The sequence below is a fragment of the Crocodylus siamensis genome, chromosome 4, assembly GCF_052110815.1.
Source record: "Crocodylus siamensis isolate JL-2025a chromosome 4, ASM5211081v1, whole genome shotgun sequence".
In the NCBI taxonomy this organism is placed as follows: Eukaryota; Metazoa; Chordata; order Crocodylia; family Crocodylidae; genus Crocodylus; species Crocodylus siamensis.
The window spans coordinates 155,576,397-155,592,050 of record NC_143398.1 but is presented as its reverse complement, the minus strand read 5'-3'; the positions used below and the strand labels follow the sequence as shown (position 1 = coordinate 155,592,050).

The 15,654-nt window shown below is 48.9% G+C and overlaps 1 protein-coding gene across 1 annotated transcript in view; it reads left to right on the top strand.

Annotated features, from left to right (window-relative positions):
* The window catches only part of ADAM11 (ADAM metallopeptidase domain 11), a 72,523-nt gene that overhangs the window by 243 nt on the left and 56,626 nt on the right, over nucleotides 1-15,654 (top strand). The window lies entirely within an intron of this gene.

The window sequence follows — 15,654 nt, the reverse complement described above, 5'->3', positions numbered from 1 at the left end:
CATCATGATTTGTTTCTGAACTGCAGAGTTGTTTTAAACCTGCCAGTTGGTGTGTGAGGCCTGAAATTGCCTCGTGGACTGTGCAGGAACTCCTATATAGTAATGGTTGTGCTGGTGGCCCACGCCATCGAAGATCTTCAGTTGTTAGATTGTTTGTCTTGGACTGTCACCCTGAGGAAAATGAAAGTAGTGTCAGCTAGCTCCTTGCAGAAGTGTGCCCCTGCTATATCCACTGGCCCTGAACCCCCCTTGTTCCTGGGGTTACTTACCTTTATGTAGTGTGTTGGCTATTAATGTGGCCTTTGGCGGGTGTACAGAGAGCTTCAGGTCAGCATGAGATCCGGCTGCCCATCAACTGAAAGGGGTACAAAGCTGTTTTGCTTATCTTGGACATGAGACTTGGTCATGGTACAGAAGGCACGTTTTGCAACTGAGTAGTTTTAAGCTGAGGCCCTTTGAACCCTTTCCCAAATGGGGCACTACTACAAGCTGATTAAATCCTGCACTGTGCTGAGTGTTCACTGAGGCATCAACAGTGAAGGGATAGCTATGCTGGGCTGGATGTAGACCTTGAATGAATGATGCATGAATGCCCAAGCAGTGCCTATACAGTGATCTGGAACGTGGGGAAGAAGTGCAGTTGCCAAAAAAGAGCATCAGCCCCATCCAAAAGGTATGCTTGAGTGGAACTTATTGGCTAGGTCTTTTGAACTTGTATCCAGGCATAGGCAGCATTGGAGTGCCAGGGTGAGGGGAAAGCATAAATCTAGTGGTCATCCCCAGTGTGCCTTGCATAGGGAATATGTGCAAGCCAAAGGGTGCACCAGTAGCAGCAGTTTGGCTCTAGTGGCGCTGCAGTTGTCATGTCAAGAAGTGCTTATTGCATGTAGGCCTGTCCAGTAATTTGTACCCCTCGCCACTAATAACTCAGCAGATTGTTTTCAACTTCTTCCTTGAGTAGGGGTTGGACTAGATGACCTCATGAGGTCCCTTCCAGTCCAACTTTACTATGGTCTTATGAGTCTTTTAATCTAGTCCTGTAACCTGAACTAAAACCTATCTTACCCCCCTACCAACCATGGAGAATTCACAGCTTCCTGTGGCTTTTTCCCATGGTTAGTTGCTCTTGGTGTGTCTAATTTCAGCTTGAGCTAGCTGGCCTTCATCTTGCAACTGCTGGCTCTGTTTGGCTTTTCTCCACTACATTAGTCTCTCCACTTTCCTGTGTTTTCTGGCTGCGATGATACTTACAAAACAAATCAACCAACAGTCCTTCAGATGGAGTCGTCAGTGGTCTACAATGACAGACAAACAATGGATTTCTTTTGCTTTTGAGAAAAAAACATTTGTTATAACACAGGCTAGAAACCAACTTCCTCTTCTTCTGAGTGCTCCAACCTCTAGTCTAGAAGGCCACATTTTTGCTTTTTGGTCTATTTGAGCATGAGGCTCCACCATATATGGAAGAGTCAGCCCTGGCACAGGTTACAGCCAGGTTATCATAGCCCTCTTCAGACATAAGGGATCTAGCCAATCACATGATGCAGACTGCTCTTCATCACTCTTGCTCCTTACTTACTACTCAGCCATTCTGACTGGCTTGTCACTGACAGTCAGTGTTGGATTCTTGCACACCCTGCTCAACATTGCCTATAGTTGACTACCTAGAGCAAGTGGAGAACAACAGGCCAAACAGGAGGAGAATTGAATTCTTGCGTTGTTGCAGGAAGAAACAAAAAATAAGCATAAGCTGTCCAGTGAGGTGGCACTCTGATGTGGATAGCCAAACTGAATTGGATCATGTGGCAACCTGCCTCCCCTGTGCAGGCTGTGAGGGGAGGTTCTGGACAACAGCCTTCCATTCCATCCATGTTGTGTTGGTACCTTTGTCTTTGATCAGCCACTTGCCTACTTCCTCCTGCCTTCTGTGCTTGGAGATGCCCTGGCCTGCAGCCAGCCTTCTGCTCATAGCTGCTGTAACTACTCACCAATGTGTAGTTTTATACTACTGGCTCAGGCCAGTATAGCCACCAGTGCTTCCCCATAGAAAGGCCTACTATGGAGCACAATTTGCATCTAGTGCTAGATGGCATGGAGCAGCTGATGCTCTTCACTCTAAGTTTATAAAGCCCAGCTCCTGTTTAAAATCAACCTAGGCTTGTTTGTTCAGGGGCCTTTAGAGCCCATGAGCTAGAAGCAAAGCCATAACTGCAGCCCTGGATTTGCAGCGGTGGCAGATGACTCCTCCAAATAGCTCCACTGGCCTTGCCAAAGAACTTTTGGCTGGCTTTGTTTAGAGGAGGGAGTTGTCAATATTTCTTGTGCATATCTAGTGTGTGGTGACAGCTGAATGCCATCTGCTTAGCTGCTGCTAAGAGTGCTGGAAACATCAAGTCCCTAACAGCGCCTGGCTGGGCAATGCTGGAGGGAGGGAGGGAAGAGCTCTGTGTCCATGTGGAGGAGGGTTGTAGGTAATGCAGGTAGAGCGGAGATAATTTGGCATCATGAGCTGGGACTAGTGGGAAATTCTTCAGGCCAGCAACATCTATGAGCCTGAGCAATTGTCATCTTCAGGGGAGGCCTCTTTCCTGGGACTAATTAGAATTAGACTGGGAAGCAAACCAAACCCGTGGGAGCAGCCTGGCTCTGGCCTGAAAAGGAGGGGGGCGGTCTCTGCTGCTCTCACGGGGACATCTTGTTCTCTGCCGAGCCTGACAGTACCAGCCCTGGACCAGTCCATTTCCTGAGATTCTGGGCTGGTGTCTCAGCCATCTCTACTCGCACTGCACCCCCTCCTCAGCTGGTTCCCTTTGCTCTGTGCAGGCTGGGGTTCCAGGAATGAACCAGCAGCTGCTGGGAACAGGCTGTAGGTCAGGGGTGGCAAAATACAGTCTGTGGGCCAGATCCAGCCTGCCAACAGATTTTATCTGGGGTGTGGTGGGTCCCTTGGCCTCACCTGGCCCAGGTGTGAAGGGAAGCCCGGGCTGTGATGTATATAGCCCATTCTGATGCCCCTGGGCTTGCAGCAGGGCTGGTGCAGCAGTTAGATTCTTTCCTGGAAGCCCCAATGGCTCCCTGCTGCTACTAGTGTCTCTGCTGCCACCAGACCTGCCCCTGCTGCCTAGGCACCCTGGCTCATCCACCCTCCACCCACTACTGTGGGTGCCAGGCAGAGCAGGGTGGCCAGGTCTCCATGGAGATCAGCCTGGGACCTTTGCTGGTAGGGGGAACTTGGCTGGGCGAATGGGATGGGGCTATGGTTGAGTAGGGGGCAGTGTCCAAGAGCAGGACAGTTCAGGCTGGGGCCAGGGCCAAGGCCAGGACTGTTGTGGGGTAGTGATAGCATGAAGCTAGGGCCAGGGGCAGAACCATGATCTGCCCACATGTCCCAGAAATGGGCACTGGTTTTGTGGGCAGGAGCAGAGCTGGGTGTGCTGGGACCCGCGGCCCCAGCTCTGCACTGTCACCACCCGACAATCCCAGCCCTGGCCCTGCCTGTCCATCCTGCTCCTAGATGCTGCTCCCTACTTGCCTGTGGCTTCATTCTATCTGTCTGGCTGAGTGTGCCCAGCCCATGGGGATCCTGGGCTGGTCTCCATGGAGCCCCCAGGGGCTGAGCTGGGGCTGGGATCACTGGGTGGTGACTGGGGGGCTGGGCCCTGGGGCAGAACTAGTGGGGGAGTTTTGATTAGCTGTTGCAGGCAGGGTGGGGAGAAGGGTGCTGACCTGGCCTGCAACAGCTCACCAAAGCTCCCTAAGTGGCTCTCCAGCACACACAATTGCCCACCCATGCTATAGGTCCTCTGAGAGCAGCACAAAATCATATAATCCCCTTGGTCAGGTACAGGACTGGTGCTGGATCTGCCTGAGATGGCTTGGGGATAGCTCATCTTATTGCATTCAGAGGGGTTGGATGAGACAATTCCTGAAGTCCCTTCCAGCCCTAGCATTCTCCAATTCTACCTAACCAGAGAGGGCTTGAGGATGCATCTGTATCTTGAAAGAAAGACAATGAAAAAGGATTATTACTGAATTATGTCTCATGAACTGTTGTATTCAGGGCCTTGAGATGGCCTCACTACCGAGTCCATTAGGGGAAGGTGGAAGTCTACTCTGAAGGGTGGGACTAGGTGCACCCCCCCACACACACACACACACCTGCTCAGCTAAAGCAGGGTTGGCCAACCTGTGACATGGATGTCACAAGTGGCACAGGCAGCTTCTGTGTGTGGCACATGGCAGAATGAGGAGGGGGCAGGCAACACGGTGGCAGATAGAGCAGGAAACAGAATAGCAGATCAGGCATGGAGCATGGTCAGGAATGAAAAAGGAGAGCAGCAGCTCAGTCGGAGAGCACAGTGCAGGGAGCAGATTGGGTAAGGGAAAAGGATCAGAGTGGTATGCGGGGAGGGGGCAGAGCTAATTTTGGCATGTCTGCTGGCCAAAGAAAGTTGGCCTCCACTGAGCTAGAAGAACCTTCCTGTGCTGCCTAGGCAGGCAGGGTAGCTGCTAAAGTTGTCTCTGGCTCATGGGCCTAGGAAATGCTTCAGAAGTAGGCTTTGTACCATTAATTGATAGCCACTGGGGACAGTGTGACCTGAATGCAGCTCAGACTCCTGTCTTCTAACCCCAGTTGTGTGATTGTCTGATGAGTAGGTGAGAAGATATTTCTCAAAACTCATGTTAAATCGCACATAGCTATCCCCTGATTGCACACAGGCATTGTACACACTTGTTTGCTCATCTGCATTGTGCACAAGAGCATCATGCATATGCACACAGCGGTGTGCTTGCAGCTCGGCAGGCCATGTGGGTGTAATTCAGCACACATGTTAAACATGTCTCTTAATCAGTAAAATCAAGATGATGCCAACCTGCCCCCTGGGGCTACTGTGAAGATTAACTAGCTCATGTTTTGTGAAGCATGGCTAATAATGTAAAAGGTAATTAGTGCGATTTGGATCTGAACTGAGCACTGTGCTAGAAGTTAGGACTCTTGAGTCCTTGCTCAGCTCTGTCACTTGCCTTTTGGACTTTGGGCAAGTGACTGGTCTTCTCTGTGTGCCTCAGTTTCACCATCAGTAAAATGGCACTAACCCACCTTCGCATGCAGTATTGAGATTTGTGGTGCAACAGTGTTGAATATTGTTATTTATATTATCCTAAAACATGCATCTCCAGGGGGATGTGCTGAGGCCTCTTGTTTAAACCAATTCACTGGATTAAAAAGATCCCTGGCTCTGTTCTAGCCAGACTAGGTGGTTTTGTTGCTGGGTTTATAGCTCAGAGCTGCTTGCTGTGCCTAGATGCCTAGTTGCCAGCTGGTGCAGAAACTCTGGTGGAGAAAGTTAACAGGAGCTGTGTAGTGAGGCAGATTTGGGAGATGGGAGAAAACCACTCAGTTTAATGGAGTCTGGTTATGTCTTTTTTAATTAGTCTACAAGGTGCATATCTACCCTGCTTTCCATCTGGTTTCAGCTATTCTGCCCTGCAGACCAGGTTGTAGCAATGCTATAATGATGCATATGTGGTGGTCTAGGGAATACATATGCATGAATGCACACACTGTGGTACTGATAAAGTCCATGGTAGTGTGTGGGAGAGGCCTGGTGTAAGTTTGGGGTGGGGGTGTGGTATGCCTGACTGTCCAAGCTGGCACATGTTTTCCTGGCTCTGTAAGCAATGTGCTCACGCTACCACTGTGTGTAGGGAGATTGGTCCCTGGGTTGACTCTAATCACAGCTTAGTTCAGCTTGGAATCCCTTGCCCCTCCATTAACACAATGGACAAACTCCCTGAGAGGTGCTGGAGAGGCTTGAAGGAAAGCAGTGTGGAGTACTGGCAGCAGCAGGTGCCAGGAGCGGGGTGTGGGCACTGCCTGGCCATCAGGAGCACACAGTTTTGTGGCCAGGTCAGCTCTGGCATGGTGCTCTGCTCCCTCCTATGGTGCACAAGGCCACTGACCCTCTAGTTAGGCGGTGAACACCATTTGATGTGACCCAGGGGTTCTAACTGCACTGTGTCTGGCTATACCGGGGATAGATGAGGAGACCATCTTGTCTCCCGAGCTTATCATCAACTTCAGCTTTGGGGCCTGTCTGGTGATCATCTTTGATTGTTACAGGAGCTGCTGCTGGCAAGACATCTGCAACAGCAATGAGGTGGTGGGTGGAGGCTATCACCATGAGGGCCCTGAAGATCCCCTTCCGTAGTTCAAAATGGTTTAAGTGCTAGTGGAGAGGGTTCAAAACCATTTCAATTCCCTGTCCTGTCTGTATCACTTCTTGAGCTGCTGTGGGCACCAACTGAACCATCCTTTGTATGGGGGACTTAGAGGAAAAACTTTCCCTGGGCAGGTTATCCCAGGATTGCCCCCTTGCTCTGCAGTGTCTGGGGCCAGGAATGTTGAAGGTGGGATGCTAGATAGGTCTCACATTGGGCTCCTCGTGGTTCCTGAGCTCGAGGCCTCTGCTGCCAGTGACCAAAGAGCAACAGAGCCTCACCTTCCTGTACACAGAACCAGCAGGGCAGAAGGGGACAGGCTGTGGTTGTGGCAAAAACATCTGTCTGAGAGAGAGACAAGTGCATCCATGGCTTTTACCCACCAATCTGTGGCTGGCTTCGGAGGTGATCAGATGTGTAGATACATGGGCCTGACTCCTGCAGGGAAGGACCTATGCTGTGTGAGCTTTGACTGTAGTCACTGTAGCTGGGCAGAGAATTCCCAGTATCCTGCTCAGAGCCTCCACTGGGGGGAGGCATTGACACTACAGCTGGGCCAGGTGGGGGACAGCGCATAGCCTCTGTTCCAGTCCAGCCTGGAGCAAAGATGTTCCTATCTATAGCCTGAAGAAGAAAGGCAGCTGGTCCTTGGGAGGCTCTGAACTGACCCACTTGTGCTGCCTGTGAGAGAAAAGAAGGCAGTAACTGCATACAAGGTGCGGGGTGGAGAGGAGCTGAGAGAGGCAGCAGCATAGAAGGGCTCTCATCAGTGCCATGGCTGAAATGGCACAGTGGGCTGAGGACAGTGTCCTTACCCCTGCCACACACCCTCTATTCAGCTCTGCAGCATCACTGGGTTGCATTTCCAGGGTCTCCCTGCCACTTCTCAGAGGAGCCCAGAAGTAGGGCCCACTTGCCCCAGGAGAGTTATGAATAAGTAGTAGCTAGCCAGCCTCCTGCCTGTACCATTAGTCTAAATGCATGAGGCACCTCTCAGACTGGCAAGGCATGTAAGGAAGAGCCAAGAATGACTTCATCTTCCCTGAAATGCAACCATCTCTGGGTTGGAACAGCAGCAGCTGGTTAATAGAGCACAGGTCAGGAAGTGAAGAAGGTATTCAGCTGACACTGCTAAACAAAGGGGGGATGTAGTTGCCTGAGCTGGAGGGTGGCCAGATGCACAGGATCTTTGGTAAGTGGGGGGCATTCAGCATCTGTCATACATATGTGATAGCTGCCCAGACAGCTTGCACACCAGGTATTGAATGCATGGGCTGCTATAGCTGGAGCTAAGGGCCCAGTTCCTTAGCTGAGGCTGTAACAAGCTCACATCTACAGTGGCTGGGTAGAGGGGAGGATTTGAACTGTGTGTCACCCAAGGTTATACCTGCCCTCTGAAAGATGGCATCTCTAGCAGTACCATGTTGGAGGCTTTGGCTCAGTAGTGACTCTGAGCAAGACTCCTTCTCCCAGGGCATTATCGCCAGTTCCTGGGTGTTCCTGGGGGGTCTCCACATCCCTGGTGACCTGGCCTGCCTAAGTTGTCAGATTTGTGAAACCTATCTTGCCAGGGGTGAAACATCTAATAAGTGAGCTTGACAGCAGCAGCTCGCTCCGCACACTAACCCCAACCCTGACCAGCCAGGACTCCAGCAAAGCCTCCCATTCCCTACTGCCTAACCACTGGAATGTGCCCTTATCTTCCACTTCAGAGTAGACCTAAGCCCTGTGTGCAGTGAGCTCTGCACCAGCAGTAAGCTCTGAGCTTGTCAGCTTATTGGGGCAGGAGCTGGCTGGAGTCATCACTTTCAAAAAGCTCTGGCACAGCTATTTGCCCTTTTTCCCCTGCCCCCCTCCTTTTCCCCGCTCTACTAGAAGCAGCAGCCCAGAACAGGAGCAACCAGTGATGGCAGCAATACTTATCTCCTGGGCCCTCGAGCCATGTGAAAGTGGTAGTTCTAGCCAGACCCCATGCCAAGAGCTCACGTGGGCAGCATGGCAAAAAGGAGTACAAGCATGCTGTTGCACCATCTCTGGATCCACTCCTAGTCTAGCTGCCCCTGTCCTGACCACCTTGCCTGAAAGGCTTGTGGGCTTCACTTACAGCCAGGAGAGAATCTGCTGATTTTATTGTTGATGCTGAACATGAGCCACAGAATAGAAGAGTTACAATAGCATGTTATAGGCAGACAACTTGTGCCTAAAAAATGTCTCACATTGTCTTTCTCTCTCTCTTTCTAGCTGTCATAGAATCAGAAAGAAGTAAGGCTGGAAGGGACCTCCAGAGGTCATCTAGTCCAATCCCCTGCCTGAGGCAGGATCAGCCCTATTCAAACCATGCCGTACAAATCTGTAATCTAACCTCTTAGTAAAACTACCATGGCAGGGAGGGGGTTGCACTGGTGCACTTGCATCCTCCCTCTCTTTGATTTCTGGTCCACCCAAAGTTGAAAACCACCTCCCTGGCAGTAGCAACAGCATTTATAGTTGGGCAGTGCTGAGGGAGTCCATTGACTTCATGGCTCATTATAATCTACCTGATCCCTTCTAAACTCTTCATTCTTTTCCTTCCATGCCTCCCAGGTATTAACATGCCACTTCTTTTTAATAGCCTTGTTGCTTCACCAATCAAGCTAGTCTTTGTTGTGCAATTCTGCTGTTAGCTACTTCTAGTAATGAAGCTCCTATTTCATAGCCCTGTGGATTGTTTTTAACTCATTCCAATTAAGCTATATTCGGTTTTGCTTCAATCTGCAACTGCATAATACAGCTCTAGGCCCCGGCATAGCAGTAAAGCTTCTATTTTCTTTTTAACTGGAGAAAAATGTGTGTTGTTTTACATGTGATGATGCACCTCACCATCTGCACCCCCCTTTTCCAAATTTTAAATCCACCCATGCTACCATCAAGTCCTGACATATCTAGCGGGTCCCAATTACTATATGCCCAGAACACCACACAGTGTAGTGGTCCCTGTTGTACAGAAGGAGGCTCAAGCTTAGCTGGCTAAGGCCGCAAAAGACTACAGTGGTAAAGCAAACATACCCTCCCAACCCATCTCTCTTGCTCCCACCCAGTGCTACCAAAAGCTCAACAGTTATAATGGATCCCAAAAATCATGTGACTGGTCCTACAATCACAACTTGATCTTGATGTTATTTTTTTTGGTTTGCCTTGCTATATACCCTGTTTCCCACCCCTGCCACCAGTGTTTGTGGGACAATTAGTATGAATGGTTCCCCCAAAGCTTGGCAGTGATTCTCACCTCACTGTGGGAACTCTGATTGCCCACCAGTGCTGAGCATCCAGCTTTTTGTCCACTGTATCCCCCAGGTCCTTTTCTGCTAAGCAGCAGCTCTACAGAAAAGGACCTGGGGGTTACAGTGGCAATAAGCTGAATATGGGTCAACAGAGTGTCCTTGTTGCAAAGAAGGCTGATGGCATACCAGGCTGCATTAGGAACGTTGCCAGCAGACCGACAGAAGTGATTTTTCCCCTCTATTTGCCACTGTGGAGACTACATCTAAAGTACTGTGTCCAGTTTTGGACTCTCCGCTACAGAAACATATGGACAAATTGGAGGGAATCCAGAGGAGGACAATGAAAATGGTTAGGGGGATGGGGCACATGACTTAAGAGGAGAGGCTGAGGGAATTGGTCTTGCCTAATTTGGAGAAGAGAAGACTGAGAGGGGATTTAATAGCAGCCTTCAGCTACCTGAGGGGTTGTTCCAAAGAGGTTGGAGCAAGACTGTTGTCAGTGGTGGCAGATGACAAAACAAGGAGCAACGGTATCAAATTGCAGCAAGGGAAGTTTAGGTTAGATATTAGGAAAAACGTCCTCACTAGGAGGGTAGTAAAGCACTGGACCAGGTTACCTGGAAAGGTTGTGGAGTCTCCATTCTTAGAAGTTTTTAAGTCTTGGCTAGACAAAGCCTTGCCTGGGAGGATACAGATGGTGATGGTCCTGCCTGGAGCAGGGGGTTGGACTAGATGACTTCCTGAAGTCCCTTCCAACTCTCATTTTCTATTATTCTATTCTCCCCAAACACTAACTTCCCCATGAACCCATTCCGCCCCTCTCCCAGCCAAGTCATTCATTCAGCCACCAAATCATCCTATCATACTAGTCCCCCCATCAGTTCTGCTCCCCTCCCAGCTCACTTCTGCTTCTGAAGCTCATGGCTTCTTTCCTTTCCCACCACCCCCAGGCCTAGTGTCCGCAGATTAAGAGGTCATAGCACCAGACACAATGGTTGTAATCATCTAGGCTGACTTTGGTGCTGCTTAGGCCTCACCTAAAACCCTGTGCCCAGCTTTGAGTGCTGCCTTAAAAGAAGGATGTGGAGAAACTAAAACTAGTGAGGACTCAGGAGTGAGCAATAAAAATGATACAAGGGTTCAAATGCCAGTCCAGGCTGAAGGAAAGAGGTGTGTTTAGTGCAGAAAAAAGCAGATTAAGGGGAGGGGGCTTAAAGCAGTTTTCAGGTAGCTAAAAACCTGCCATGAGGAAGATGGAGAAGCACTGCTTTCTCTCCCCATGGAAGGAAGGGCATAAGGCATTCATGCTGCATGCCTCCGGAGGCTTGGGGGCATGGTGAGCTCTGGCAAGCAGTGGCTGCACTGTCAGCAGTGGAAGGGTGGTGGCGGTGAGTGGAGAGCTCCTGCAGGCAGCCATGGCACTGTTAGTGGTGAGGTGGTGAGCACTGACCAGGGGTTGGCAACCACCTGCAGACGTCACCGGCAGTAGCGGCCAGCGGCAATCACAGACTGCCTGCAGATGCCACCAGTGGTGTCAGCAGCAAGGTGGGGGGTGGCAAGCAGCAACCGCCCGCCGGCACCACCAGTAGTGTTGGCAGTGCCTTTTCTCAGGGGTTGCGCTGCCATGCTCAGGGAGTGCACGTGCACCCATGTGCACCCCCTACATGTTGCCAATGGCATAAGACAATGCTTTAAACAGCAGCAAAGTAGGTTTAGGTGAAAGTTCAGGAAAACTTTCCTACCTGTAAGAACAGAAGGATCATGGGACAAGCTGTCCAGGGAAGTTAGGGGAGTTCCTTTGCTAGAGGTTTGCAAGAAAAGGATGGATCAGGTTATATAGAGGATGGCTGTGGGACACAATACCTCCATTTATGCAGGGGATCAAACTGAAGGAACTTCAAGGTCCTTTTCAACTGTATCATTCTCATACACACACCAGCCTAAGGACTTTGCTTCAGTATTTCACCAGACCATGGGGAAAGTCAAGTGAGATAAGGCTCATAGGGGTATGCCAGGAATGGCAGCCTCCCCACTGTGGATGCTGAGTGGGTGCAATACCAACTAGAAAAGCTAGACATTTATAAGTCAGCAGGACCGGATGGACTTCATCCGAGAGTGCTGAAGGAGCTGGCTAAGGTCATCGCAGAACCCCTGGCGAAGCTCTTTCAGAATTCGTGGCACACAGGGGAGATCCCTGAGGACTGGAAGAGGGCCAACATTGTGCCCATCTTCAAGAAGGGGAAGAGGGAGGACCTGGGTAAGTACAGGCCAATCAGCCTAACCTCTATCCCGGGAAAATCCTGGAAAAGCTCATTAAAGCATCTATGTGCGATACGCTTGCCAGCATGGCTTTTGTCATGGGTAGGTCTTGTCTTACCAATCTCATCTCCAAGTCTCCCACCACCTGGACATGGGAGACAAAGTAGACGTTATATACGTAGACTTCCAAAAGGCTTGATCTAGCATCCCACGATATCCTTATGGGAAAACTGGAAGATTGCAGGCTCAGCTGCTTGATGGTTCAGCGGGTAGGAAACTGGCTACAGGGTACGACCCAGAGTGTTCTCATGAACGGATCTGTGTTGTCCTGGTGCAAAGTGGCCAGTGGTGTCCCTCAGGGTCTGTGCTTGGACCGGTGCTTTTCAACATCTTTATCAATGATTTGGATGGGAGAGGGAAAAGCTTGCTGGCCAAGTTTGTGGATGACACCACGTTATAGGCCAGTATGGTAACACCAGAAGATAGGTTGCCAATACAGGCAGACCTGGACAGGCCGGAGAGTTGGGCGGACCAGAACCAGATGACGTTAAACACTTCCAAGTGTAAGGTACTCCATCAGGGCAAATAACACTCAACATACACACAGGCTCAGTGGTGACAGCCTGACTTGCACCATGGCTGAAAGAGACCTAGAGGTAATGATTGACCATTGCATGACCATGAGCCATCAGTGTGATGCGGTGGCCAGCAGGGCAAACAACATGCTGACATGCATCAACTAATGCATCTCGTGTAAAACTAAGGAAGTGATACTCCCGTTGTACTCAGCACTGGTGAGACCACAGTTGGAGTACTGCATCCAGTTCTGGGTGCCACACTTCAATAAGGAGGTGGAAAAACTTGAGAGGGTACAGAAAAGAGCCACCAGTATGATCAGAGACTTGCAAGGCAAGCTATACAAAGAAAGGCTGAGGGACCTGGACCTCTTTAGCCTAAAGAAGATAAGGTTGAGAGGGGACTTGATAGTGGCTTACCACTATATCAGAGTGCCTGGTTCACCAGGGCCCCCCTGGGGAAGACCAGGACTAATGGATATAAATTCCTGGAAGGCCACTTCAGGCTTAATACCAGGAAAAACTCCTTCAGTCAGGGTATCCAGACTGTGGAATAAACTCCCTCCAGAGGTGGTGCAGTCACCTACCCTGGAGGTTTTCAAGAGGAGCCTGGACAGTCACCTTGCTGGGGTCACTTGACCCCAGCTGTCTTTCTGTCTGGAGCGGGGAGGCTGTACCCAATGATCTGCAAGGTCCCTTTTGGCCCCAGAAATCTATGAATCTATGACTTGCCTTTGGAACAGGAGCAGTTTTCAGAAGAACATCCAGCCTTTCTGTAAACATGCCTCAGTGTTTGAGAAACCACCAGAAAACCTTGATAAGTGGTTCTAATACACTGTTAAAATATCTCCTCGTTTTCTAATCTGGATTTGACCTCCAGATTCTTCCGGTGACACCTTTGTCTGCTGAGATTGAACAGCCCTCTTGTTATCAACCTCCTGCAGATCTTCATAGGCTGTGATCAAGTCACATCTTCAGTTTCTCCTGGTTAAGCCAAACAGCCTGAGCTCTGAGAATTTCTCACTGTAAGGCATATTTTCCTATCATTTCTTCTCTTCTCTGTCTTCAAAACTATCAGCATTCTTCTTGAATTGATGACATCAGAAGTGGACAAGATATGCCCACATACTGGAAACAGAAAGGTGATATAAACTCTTTTCTCCAACTTGATCTTTCCCTGTTTAGGTTCACATCAGCCTTTTTTGGTTTCAGCATTGCACTGAGAAGATTGTGGTTCACAAAATATCCACCATGCCCCCTCATCCCATCCCACATCTCTCTTGATCACTGCTTCCTGGGACACAGTTTTCAGTCCTGGGAATCTTTGTTCCCAGATACATGACCTTGCATGTCACTGTATTGGCTGTATTGCATTTGGGAGAGGGGCTGGGGACACAAAACTGGTTGATGAGGGTGTTAACTTTAGGGGAGATGTGGGCTGGGCAGTCAGAGATCCCACAGTGGGGTCAAAGTCACTGCCAAGGTTTGGGGGAAACCAGTCACAGTTATTATTTGCCTGCCTCCAAGCAAGACTGCCCAGTATCAGTGCCCTGTTCTGTTCATAGATGCTAGGGTTGGAAGGGTCCTCAACAGATCATCAAGTCTGACCCCCTGCCTATGCAGAAAAGAGTGCTCCAAACTGGTATTATCTGCAAGCTTTATCCTAATCATGGATAAAAAAATAGTAAACAGCCCCAAAACTGACCTTTGCCACACCCCAGTAGAAACACAACTGCTTAGTGGTGCTTCCCTGTTCAAAATGCACATTGAATCCTGCCATATAACCGAGTTTTAAAACATTTATTCTGTGTCATTTTCATGTTGAATCATTCTAATGTTTGAAACAAGTTATCACAAGGTATTAGGTCAATTGCTCTATAGAAGTCAATTATGTCAGTACCCTACCCTTTAGCAGCCAAATTTGCCAATGTATATAAAAAAAATATCAAGTTAGTTTACCAAGACCTATTTTCAAAAAATCCATGTTGACTGGCATTTATAACCCTCCTCTAATTCTTTATTAATTAAGTCCCATATCAGCAATTCCATTATTTTGTCTGGGATCAATGTCAGGTTGACAGACTCATCACTACATCATCCCATTAGTCTTTTCAGGTATTGGCATAGCACTAATTTTCTTCTAGGCCTTTGGAACTCCCTCAGTGTTCTAAGAGTTATTAAAAGTCAATATTAACAGCCCAGAGGGAGCTTCTAGGCCAGTTCTTTTAAAACTCTTGGAGGTGGTTATTTGCTCCTGCTTATTTAAAAGTGTCTAACTTTGGCTCAGCCTGGATTAATGCTGGAATGGAAATGATTGCATCTCCTTCATCATCATCATCATCTTATTAAACAGTCTCTGCTTTTCCCCAAACACAGAACAGAAATATTTACTGAATACTTCTGCGATATCTGCATAATTACTAACAATTTTACTAAACCAATCTAGCAGTGGACTAATGCAACTGTCAGGATTTCTTTCGTTTTTGATCTATTTTTTTAAAACCCTCCTTTTTATTGTCTTTTAATTCTCTTGGTCAAGCATTTCTTCTTGTGCTCTTTTTGCCTGCTATCTGTCCTAATTTCTAATTTATAGTCACTGCTAACATCATTCCCTGTTTGTATATAGTATATTTATTATTATTTATTTCTACTCTAAGCCAGGCTATTTACTTTTTAACCAGAATACCCTTCTTTCTTGACTGTGGGATGGTGGCATGAAGTAAAAGGTTCTTAATTCCCAATTCATCTTTTTCTGTTTAATTTAAGCAGAAAGGGATCTTGGAGTCATTATTGACTCCAAGATGAACATGGGCCAACAATGCGAGGTCACAGTTGGCAGGGCTAACCCAACCTTGTCATCCATCCACAGGTGCATCTCAAGTACAGCCAGGGAGGCGATCCTCCCCCTCTATGCGACGCTGGTCAGGCCACAGCTGGAGTACTGTGTCCAGTTCTGTGCGCCCCCTTTCAGGAGGGATGTGGACAACATTGAAAGGGTTCAGAGGAGGGCCACTCACTTGATCTGGGGACTACAGGGCAGACCCTACATTGAAAGACTGTGGAACCTAAACCTGTTCAGCCTTCATAAGAGAAGAGGGGACCTGGTGACTGCCTATAAACTCACTAGGGGGGTCCAGAAGGGTTTGGGGGAGACAGTTTCCCCTAGCGCCCCCTGGCATGACAAGGAACAATGGACACAGATTATTAGAGAGTAGGTTTAGATTAGACATCCGCAAGAGCTACTTCACAGTTAGGGCGGCTAGGAGCTGGAACCAACTTCCTAGGGAAGTGGTGCTGGCTCCTACCCTGGGGATCTTTAAGAAGAGGCTTGATGACTA